Source organism: Rhododendron vialii, chromosome 2a (assembly GCF_030253575.1).
Source record: "Rhododendron vialii isolate Sample 1 chromosome 2a, ASM3025357v1".
NCBI classification, from domain to species: Eukaryota; Viridiplantae; Streptophyta; class Magnoliopsida; order Ericales; family Ericaceae; genus Rhododendron; species Rhododendron vialii.
The window spans coordinates 42967895-42979393 of record NC_080558.1 but is presented as its reverse complement, the minus strand read 5'-3'; positions in this window follow the sequence as shown (position 1 = coordinate 42979393).

Below are 11499 nucleotides of genomic sequence, written 5' to 3'. Positions count from 1 at the left end.
ACGGCATCATATCCCTAAACTAAGAATAATCCCGTGCCCAAAAATCCGAGACCCAAATCCAAAATTGGCAAGAAGCCAACCAAAAAAAACACCCATTAGGACAAGCCCGCTCAAAGCAAAAAGTTGACCGTTTGTAACATATCTTCTCTGCTTTCTCCATAGCCTTTGTTTTGGCTAATTTACATCACAACGCAAGTTAAAAAACAAAAGTTGCACCAAATACACTAGCATAGGAGCAGTGCTACGTGCACAGCAGGCTATGCACAGCGGTCTTTTTCTCCCGCCTCGGGTCGCACAAAGATGATCGGAGCCACTCATTTTGTTCAAAATATGTCGTTTAAGGTCTCCGTAAAAAATGAGCTTCATTCATGTCGTTAGAGGCGTTAACAAAACACCCAAAATCACTTCAGAATTTAGCCTAAATTCTGAAGTGATTTTGGGTGTTTTGTTAACTCCTCTAACGATATCGAACGAAGCTCATTTTTTACGGAAACCTTAAACGACATATTTTGAACAAAATGAGCGGCTCCGATTATTTTTGCGCGACCCGAGGCGGAAGAAAAAGGCCGCTGTGCACAGCTGCTGTGCAGGAATCATTTCTGTTTTTTATACTCGTATAGTAGAGAGAGAAAAAAAGTGTGCATCGTGTCGGAGCGCCAGGCCAGTAATTGCAAGAGAACACCGACCAGAACAGCTACAACGATTCCTCGAAATTAAAATAATTTCACTTTGTTCAAACACAGCTTATTAATCTGTGTCTTTTTTCTGCAGCTCTGCTTGTGGGGTCTCCTGCTGCTGGATTGTCTTGGTTTGATAGCCTTGTTCTGGCTTTGGTATATTACGTTTGTGTTGCTTTCGTTCTGCTTTGTGTATATCAGAAGTACTATGTCCCATGATCTTGTACATATCCTTGTTGGATGTTCTCAATAAAATCTTAAATTACCCAAAAAAGAAAAATATATAGACACCATAGAAGCTCTGATACCATATTGGATAAATAAGCATCTCCGGCGTTTTATAAACGCCTCGGCGGTAAAGACCCAAAAAACACTATGAAAGCATTTTTCTCAGAAACGCCGGTTTATGCTCTATTTAGAAAAACAAAGGAAAAATATACCAGCGAACTAAGACCCCGTTCTACTTTCTCTAAAAACCTTCTTTTTCAAAAACAAAGGTAATTTCAAATTCAAATATAACGAAAATGAAAAATAAATTTTCAATTTTTTTACACCATTTAAAAGATCTCAATGAGATCTATCAAACAAGATCCATATTGGTAGAAAAATTATTTGCGTAAATACATAATTTTTGACCTTGAAATTTACTTTCTTTTTTAAAAAGTAGTAACTTTTTGAAAAAGTGGAACAACCTCTAAAGCACAATTGTGTAAACCAATTAATTAAGAAGTAAAATAAAAACCTATATTTTGAGTTGCTACTAGGACTCCAAGACGGCAAAATTAAACAAGCTTAATTAAAGATCTACATACTTTCTCAAATTACTAATCATCTCATCGGATCACAATTCGCCATATAATTCAGTAGTAATTATTACTTTCCAAGTAGCTGCGAGGATAATCGAAAAGATAAGGGACCCCATGAACTATCATGCGTCCATCATTATAGATTTCCCAGTCTGTGATGGGAACGTCATTGATCGAAGCTTTTGCTTCTTTTCCAGCTTCTTCCCCCGTAGCATCGTCGATGAGCGGTCAAGTGACTCTTATGTGATCCGAGAGTTGAAAACTAGGGTTTGCAAAATCCTGTGAGAAAGTAGGGAAGGTGGAATCCTTGGAGAAGTTCGATTTGAACGTGTGGCGATGGAGGCTCAGTGGGACAACCCGTTGAAGAACGGAATTTACTATCTGGACCGTTTTGGTTAGGCCCATTGTGAGCCCTTACAGGGTTAATTTCGATGATTGAGACTATTAATTGTTACAACGCATGAAACATCAGACACGAAAAAATTAATGTTGATCGAATGTATTTAGTTACATCATCAAAATCCATTGATGTTGAGGAAATTTTTTGCAAGATTGGATTGAAACGATTAAACGTTTGTAATCAGTAGAATAGTATCTGATCGGCACGATTTTATTTGTGCATAACAAGACGATCCGGGGAGAACTTTAGTTTCTGTTTGTTAAAGCAATAAACTGATTATCTGAGATAGACTTTCGATTAACTTAGTTTTGTAGTCACTGATTTATTCTCAATCACACTCAAGTAACCAAACATAAATTGATTTAAAAAAGAAAAAAGAAAAAACAAGCTTAATAAACATAAATTGATTAAAGTACTCATGAACTCATCTACATATATCGAAGAAAAGAAAAACAGAATAAAAGCAAACAGATACTCCTATGAAATACCACTACCTCTATTTTGAGCTGCAATATTTAAAACAGACTTAATCAACGATTTAAATATCTTTTGATCAAACTCTACAATTCACATAACCCTATATAATTCTTCGTCATCATTAAGTTGTACGTTGATTGGGTCTTTGTGAGTGATTCTTATATGATCTGAATTAAGGCTCTGTTTCTTTGTTTCGATGTAAAATGTTTTTTCAGAAAACAAACTTTAAATTTTTATTTTCTGGTGTTTGGTTGGCACTTGAAAAATATTTTCAGAAATCGAGAGAGAGAGAGAGAGAGAGAGGAGTTTAAACGGTGGAGAGATCTGAGAATACTCGAATTGAACGTGGGTCAGGACTAACGATCAAGAAAACTGAGCAATGAGAATTGCAGTAAAAAGCAACAGGTTCATTTCGAAAAATAACTTACGAAAGATTTAAGTGGTAAGTCATTTTTTTCCAATTAAAGGAAAACTAACTGTACTTCAAGAAAATAAGCATTTTCTGGCGTTTATAAAACGCTGTGGTAAAGTCGTAAAGACCCGGAAAACGCTCAGAAAGCATTTACCTTAAGAATGCCGGCTTATGCTCTATTTTGAAAAACCAAAAAGAAAAATCACTCTCTAGTGTGAAAATTAAATGGATCTATTATCACTGTTTGCATCCAACCAAACCAAGCAAAAAAACCACTAGCATTTTTTAGAAGTTACCATATTACACAATAAACGTAAAAAACCCTCCATTCACCAAATTTGGTGGGAGTATAATAGAGTGGAAAATTTGACAATACAATAAAAGTCTAAAACCATTGGCATATTTTATCTCATAAAAACTATTTATCTCATAAAAACTAAGAGAAAAGTTCGAAAAGAGCAAATAAAGCCGAATTTAAAATGAAATGTGTAGCAGGTTGAGCAAAATAGTTCGTGTCGCACCGAACGTGATCCAGTGGTCCAATTTAGTCCAAGTTATTTCACCTTTACCATTTGGCATGCCGACGGTCTCATAACCCAAGCTCTGGCAACAACAATTCGCCTAACCGGCTCGGTTTCCGATTCTTACGGTCGGGAATCATGTTCGGCCAGAGACCCTTCGCTGGTCGCACATCACGCTCGGTCCCGAGCGATCGTGGGGGCCTTTACTCCAGCTCACCCGCATGGGAATAACAACCTTGGCCGTGATGACGATCGTGATGTCATCTGAGCAGTTATCAGGATAAGAATAAGGGCACGTGAAGATGCCAGCTCATCTTACAAATGGTTACAAAACCCTAAACTTGACGTGAGGGTGACATCAGCCGACGTGTGTCGAGTGTTGGTGCAATCTTGGAGTCCAAGCTAAGGAATCTCTATAAATACTCCATTATGCCTTCCTGGAAAAAGTACGCACAAGATAACCCTGAAACCCCAATTCTTGGTTTTTCACTTCTCTCTGCAAGCATACTGATTCTTGCATCGGAGGACCATTCCGGAGAACCTCCGGTGTGGTCTGTAGCCGTGCTTCGTTTTGCAGGGCAAGGAGAAGGCCAAGAACATATCTCAAACCCCAGATCCAAATGAGCGAATCATCTTGAGCGAAGCCCAACAAAATGGATCTGATTCAAATGGATCTGATTCAAACACCTGCCCGGTTGAACAAAAGGCAAACTAGTAAGGGAATTAATCCAATAAAAACATATACCTGCAAACTAAAGCACAATTGTAAACCAATTAATTAAGAAGTAAAATAAAAACCTATATTTTGAGTTGCTACTGGGACGCTAAGACGTACGGCAAAACAAGCTTAATTAACGATCTACGTACTTCCAAATTAAATCATCTCATCGGATCACAATTCCCTGTATAATTCATAGTAATTATTAACGTGGCGAGGATCATCGAAAAGATGAGGGACCCCATGAACTATCACGCGTCCATCATGATAGATTTCCTAGTTTGTGATGGGAACGTTATTGATCGAAGCTTTTGCGTTCTTCCCGGCTTCTTCTCCTGTAGCATCGTCGATAAGCGGTTGGGTGACTCTTATGTGGTCAGAGTGTTGAAAACTGGGGTTTGTAAAATCCTGTGAGAAAGTAGGGAAGGTGGAATACTTCAAGAAGTTCGATTTGAATGTGTGGCGATCGAGGTTCAGTGGGACAACTTGTTGAAGAACATTTGTTTCACCCTCGTAGAAGTAAAAGGCAGTGTTCTTTGGTGCAAAGATGGTGAATGTGTCGTTGTAGCCGTAAACAGATCGAACGGTTGCGACGAGCTCTTTCTCGACAAACCATGACATTCCTCTGTACCCTGCTTCATCGAGTGATCTTGAGAGTTTAGAACGCCCCACGTCTTGCCAAGGGATCGTCTTGTGTAAATTTCAAAGTACTTATCTACAGGCCAATGAACTGCAATTTTAGCCGGTGACGGAGTCGGAGTTGCTTGAGATAAGAGGCGTAGGAAAAGATTGAGGTAGAGCAAAGGCAACAACTGGGATTTGAAAGCCATCGAGGGGGGGAGAGAGAGAGAGAGAGAGTGAGGAGCTGTGAGGACAATAGGTTTTGTTCTTATTTATAGGGAACTGAAGGAAACCAGTTACGGAAAGGAAAATAAAAGAAAGCAAAACCTTAGATAAGGAGTTCTAGCTAGTAGGAGTGGAATTCTTTCCCACCTGTTATACGACCACCGTATGGGCCACCGTAGGTTCTGTGGAGTCTACTTTGAATCCTACAAAAATATAAAAAATATTCGTAAATAATTATTTTAAAATTTATGAACATTTTTCTGTATTTTTATAAGAATCGAAGTGGGCCCTACATGGCGTACGGTAACTCATACAGTGGCCCTAGACTTCCTGATTCTTTCCACGTTGAGTACACCGCACCAATCAGCTCTTGCCAAATCAGTAAATCCGCAACGAGATTGGGGAGACAAAATTATGGAGGGGATCAATAACTCTACTCATCCCGAAAAGTTATCAATCGAGAAATCAATGGTTGAAACTAATAATGATGAGAGAACTTGGACCATGTTCAAAACCAACAAGGTTTTGCCGTCATTTTCCCAGCTTCGTTGTAGATTTGCTGAGTTGGCAAGAGGTGATTGGATGGGTGGGCTACATGGTCGGTGTTCCGCTTTTCCCATAAAAAAATAAGTATTTATTTACAATTTTCAAGCTTAAAAATAATAGGCTTACTAAAATAAAATAAAAAATATGCAATAAGAATCTAGTTTGATAGAACCCTGCAAAAAAAATTAAAAAATTATTTTCGTAAGCATATTATTTTTAGGCTTGAAAATAGATCTTTATTTTTTTAAGTACTTATTTGAGAATCTGGAATGTCCTAATCTTTCTGAGGAGAGATCTGATATTCTGATTTCGATAAAATACTTTTCAGTCAAGAACCCCAATTCTTCCCGACTTTTTCGCCTTTTTTTATTTTAGTATTTTTTCGTACTTTTCTAAATTTTTGTATAATATCCGTCATATTTTTTGATTAATGATTCGTTTCGACAAGTATTATTTAAAAAGTTAAAAATTATGAACAAAATAAAAAATTTCACTAAAAACAAAAAAATAACCAACTGTTTTTTTTTTCAAAAATGTTTTCTTAAATGAATTTTTCTTCTACTTTGGATTATATTTTTATATGTCTCTAATTCCTCTCGTCAAGACGAATAATTAATTTCATTTGTCACCTCTCACAATTTTTGTGGAGCCACTTTGTGATTGTTTGTGATTGTTTCCGTTTGGATGCTGGGCAGCTCCTTTCCGGCCCTTTTTCCGGTCTGGACCGTTTTTTTTAAGCCCATTGTGGGGCCTTATAGGGTTAATTTTGATAATTGAAACTGTTAATTGTTAGAATGCATGAACATCAGACACCCAAAAATTCATGTTGATCGAATGTACTTCGTCAACATAGATGTGTTCCTACTTGGATTTGATTTGTGGTTAATGTTCTATTCGAGTTCTAACAATTAAACGTTTATAAGATCAGTAGAAGAAGATATCTGATCGACATGATTTTTGATACGCACCTAAGATTGCTTGATCGTGGTGCTTAAGTCCGTTAGTTAGAAGTGCTTTTAGCTTTTATTGTCGTTTTTAGTCGATATTGCTCGTGAGGTAGTTTGTTTAGTGTTTCAGGCAAAACGCCCTTAAAAGGCGTGTTTTGGATGCAAAGTCAACCCCCAAGTTAATTCAAGACTCATCGCTCGGTGGAACTTGTGCCAAAGTGACCAAAGAACGAAGGCGAGGAGCATCGGGCAAGCCAACGGTCGTCGGGTGTCAAGTTTTGGAGGCTGGCCTGAAGACCAGAGATAAGCTCCCCGTATCGATACGGATTTTGGACCGTATCGATACGCGTTTGTTATCTTTCCAATCAGAGAGTCCCGTATCGATACGGCCATAATCTGTATCGATACGGAATTGTTACGGGAGATTGGCCTTTTCAGCTTAACGATGTGGTATCGATACTTTGCTTATTCTGTATCGATACGGAGAGCTTCCGACCAGATATTTTGCTACTTTTTGGACTTTCCATTTATGGAATACTTGCTACTTATAGTATGTTTTTAGATATTTGAGGAGAGAGAAACCCATTGTGTATAAATAGAGGTCTCCTCTCTCCCCTTTTTGTATCTAGGTCTTTAATAGCTTTTAATTTTCCTCCATTAATGGTCTTTCAAGCTTTTCTAGTGTAATTCCTTAAGAACTCAAGTAAGTAATTCTCGTTTGTTAATTTCTCGTTTATTAAAGTTGTTCCTACGGACTAGATCTTTTATAATATCAAGTTTGTTTTCGTTTTCATCGGTTAAAAGTCATGTCTCGTTTTTATGCTTTCTTTCATGCTTTAGCTATGTGTGAGTAGTTGATAGGCCAAGTCTCGGGGTAATCTTTCCCGAGGACTTAGGTGGTTATTTGGTTCTCAAACCTTCGGGCTTAAAATCTTGGTTTTCGGAATTTCATTAATCTAGCCTTTTTGGTCTAAGCGAGGCGTGTTAACTCCTTGGTATGAAGTTTAGTCAAGCGGTCTTGGCAAGCGACATATTGAGGGCTCGTGGCCCCCTACGTGTTAGATACATTAGCAAAAATAGGTTGATTTAATTCCGGTTAATCACATCTTTTGATAAACGTAGTCATTAAAGCTAAATCTTCCGGGCGTGAGCACGCGGTCGTGACTCTCGCCTGAGTTATATTGAGAACCGGTAACATCCTTTGTCAAGGGTTAGACGATCCCTAGACTTGCCTCCTTTTAGTTTATTAAGCGTTATCCTAGTCTTTTGCCTTGGCAATTTTCACCGTTCAAAGCAAAACCAAGTTGGCCGTCTTAAACGCCACAATCCACCATATAAAACCTACAATCCGATTAAGCTACATTCGAATTCTCTGTGGGTACGATCCCGGACTTCCGGATATTATGCTACCAACGACCTAGCCCTACGCTTGGGGTTTTAAACCTTATATTTGAAGGCGAGGTTTGAAGGCGAAGCAATTTTATTGTGTGCATAACACAAGACGATCCGGAGAGAGCTTTGGTTTCGATTAGTCAGTGATTTTTTCTTATTTGGTAGTGAAATTATAGTATAGGCTGGGCAATTAGTGGACGTTTTTAACTCAGACTACTCAGTCAACATCAGTAACCAAACAGAAAAATTGATTAAAAGGAGCAAAAACAAGCTTAATTAATAAACATGAATTGATTTTAAACTCATAAACTCATCTATATATACCGAAGACAAAAACAGAATAAAAACAAAACACATACTCCGGTACTACCTAAACCTTTATTTTGATCAGAGGCTACTAGGACTCTAGGATGGAAAAATAAGCTTAATAAATGATCTACTTACTTTCAAATCATCTCACCGGATCACAATTCCCTATATGATTCATAGTAAAAATCATTATAACGTTTCACGTTGTAAGGATCATCGAAAAGATGAGGGACCCCATGAACTATCACGCGTCCATCGTTATAGATTTCCCAGTCTTCGATGGGAACGTTATTAATCGAAGCTATTGCTTTCTTTCCGGCTTCTTCCCAAGCGGCCGAGTGACTCTTATGTGATCCGAGAGTTGAAAACTAGGGTTGGTAAAATCTTGTGAGAAAGTAGGGAAGGTGGAATCCTTCGAGAAGTTCGATTTGAACGTGTGGCGATCAAGGCTCAGAGGGACAATCTGTTGAAGAACCTTCGTTTCACCCTTATAGAAGTAAAAGGCACTATCCTCTGGTGCAAAGATGGTGATTGTGTCGTTGTAGCCGTAAACAGATCGAACGGTTGGAATGAGCTGTTTCTCGACAAACCATGACATTCCTCTGTACCCCGCTTCATTGAGTGATCTTGAGAGTTTAGAACGCCCCACGTCTTGCCAAGGGATCGTCTTGTGTAAATCTCCGAAGTACTTATCCACAGGCCAATGAACCACTCTTGCTTGAGATAAGAGGAGTAGAGAAAGATTGAGGCAGAGGAAAGGCAACAACTGGGATTTGAAAGCCATGAGAGAGAGAGAGAGAGAGAGAGAGAGAGAGAGAGGGGATACCGGATTGCACGAGCTGTGAGGACAATAGATTTTGTTCTTATTTATAGGGAAGGAAACCAGTCACGAAAGGGAAAATAAAAGGAAGCAGAACTTTAGATTTGGAGTTGTAGTAGGAGTGAAATTCTTTCCACGCTGAAAAGCCAATGAAGCACACTGGGCCAATCAGATCAGCAAATCCGCGACGGGATTGCGGAGAAAAAGGTATAGCGGGGTCAATAACTCAAAGCATCCTGAATAATCCCCTAGCTAATATCCCACTGATGTATACAATGTGACAAAAAAAAAAACCCAACATGCTCCGAATTGAGAAATTTGGGAAGCGTTCTCTTACATGATTTTTTTTTTTTTTGGATAAACTATATGAATTTTTCTTCTACTTCGGTTCATATTTTTATGTTTATCTGATTCGTGTTAACCCATTATACATTTGTATATTTTTTTAATTCCTCTCGTCAAGACGAATGATCAATTCCGTTTGTCACGTCTCATAATTTTTGTGGAGCCACTTTGCAATTGTTTTCGTTTGGATGCTAGGCAGCTCCTCTCGATCCGGCCCTTTTTAATGTCTGGACCGTTTTGGTTAGGCCCATTGCGGGCCCTTATAGGGTTAATTTCTATGATTGAGACTGTTAATTGTAAGGGAAAATGACGGCTAATGACGTGTTTTGATAATTAATACCTGTTAAGGACATTTTCAGTATTAACAAATATTCTTAGCTTGTCCTTAGCGGGTATTAATTATCAAAACACGTCCTGGGCCATCATTTTCCCTAATTGTTACGACGCATGAAACATCAGACATGAAAAAATTAATGTTGATCAAATGTATTTCGTTATATCATAAAAATCCATTGATGTTGAGGAAATTTTTTGCAAGATTGGATTGAAACGATCTGTTTCGTCAACATAGATGTGTTCCAACTTGGATTTGATTTGTAGTTGACGTTCTATTCAAGCTCTAACAATTAAACGTTTATAAGATCAGTAGAAGAAGATATCTGATCGACATGATTTTATTGTGTGCATAACACAAGACGATCCGGAGAGAGCTTTGGTTTGTGTTTGTTAAAGCTATAAACTGATTATCTGAGATAGACTTTCGATTATATTAGTTTTGTTGTCACTGATTTATTCTCAATCACACTCAAGTAACCAAACATAAATTGATTTAAAAAAGAAAAAAAAAACAAGCTTAATAAACATAAATTGATTTTAAACTCATGAACTCATCTACATATATCGAAGGAAAAAAAAAACGGAATAAAAGCAAAATACTCCTATGAAATACTACTACCTCTATTTTGAGCTGCAATATTTAAAACAGACTTAATCAACGATTTAAATATCTTTTGATCAAACTCTACAATTCACATATCCCTATCTAATTCTTCGTCATCATTAAGTTGTATTTTGATTGGGTCTTTGTGAGTGATTCTTATATGATCTGAATTAAGGCTCTATTTGTTTCAATGTAAAATGTTTTTTCAGAAAACAAACTTCAAACTTTTATTTTTTGGTGTTTAGTTGGCACTTGAAAAATATTTTCAGAAATCAATAGAGAGAGAGGGGAATTTAAACAGTGGAGAGATCTAAGAATACTCGAACGTGAGTCAGGACTGACGATCAAGGAAACTGAGCAGTGAGAATTATAGTAGAAGGCAACGGGTTCATTTCGAAAAATATATAACTTACGGAAGATTTAAAGGTAAGTCATTTTCATCCAATTAAAAGAAAACTAACAGTACTTCAAGAAAATAAGCATTTTCTGGCATTTATAAAACGCTGCAGTAAAACCAAAAGGAAAAATCAGTCTCTAGTGTGAAAAATGGATCTATTATCACCGTTTGCATCCAACCAAACCAAGCAAAAAAAACTACTAGCATTTTTTACAAGTTACCATATTACACAATAAACGTAAAAAACCCTCCATTCACCAAATTTGCTGGGAGTATAGAGTGGAATCTCTATTATAAAACAAAAGGGTGTGGGGACAAGTTGTTAGAATGGCTAAAATTCATTTGATCCAAGGGTTGAGAGGCATTCTCCTCATTTCATTAAAGAGCCCAAAGTTTTAAGCTAAATTACATAACTGCCATACATCTCTCTCTCTCTCTCTCAAACGTTCTAAACCCCAAATGACCAGTGGACTCCACCGACTCCCGGACGCACCTTCTTAGCCAACCCCACTGGCCCCATGCCTCGCCTAGCAATGGAACGCACCCGGACACAACAATTTTTCAAGTGTCAACAATTTGGTGCTCAAATTGTGTCCACTCCATCTCACTATGTCAACTCTTTACTATCTCGGTTATTTATTTGGGAAGGTTACAGTCAATAAAGCGAGAATTCTTGGTATAGTAGCTTAAGGAAACTCTTATGTTAAGCGAGAATTCAAGTTTTGTGTGAGGTTCCGTTCCGCTAAAGTTATTATTTTGTTGTGCCTGGATGCGCAACTAATGAAATTACATCGTTTGATAACATATGTCGTGTTAGACTATTCTATAAATTTGGAATTTCAATAAGTAGATTTTGTTGGGAGGAGACTTAATTAAAAACAATAATTGTATCCAATTATTATTTTTTATTTTATAGAAGTTGGGTTTGATTCTTCATTTAGACTAC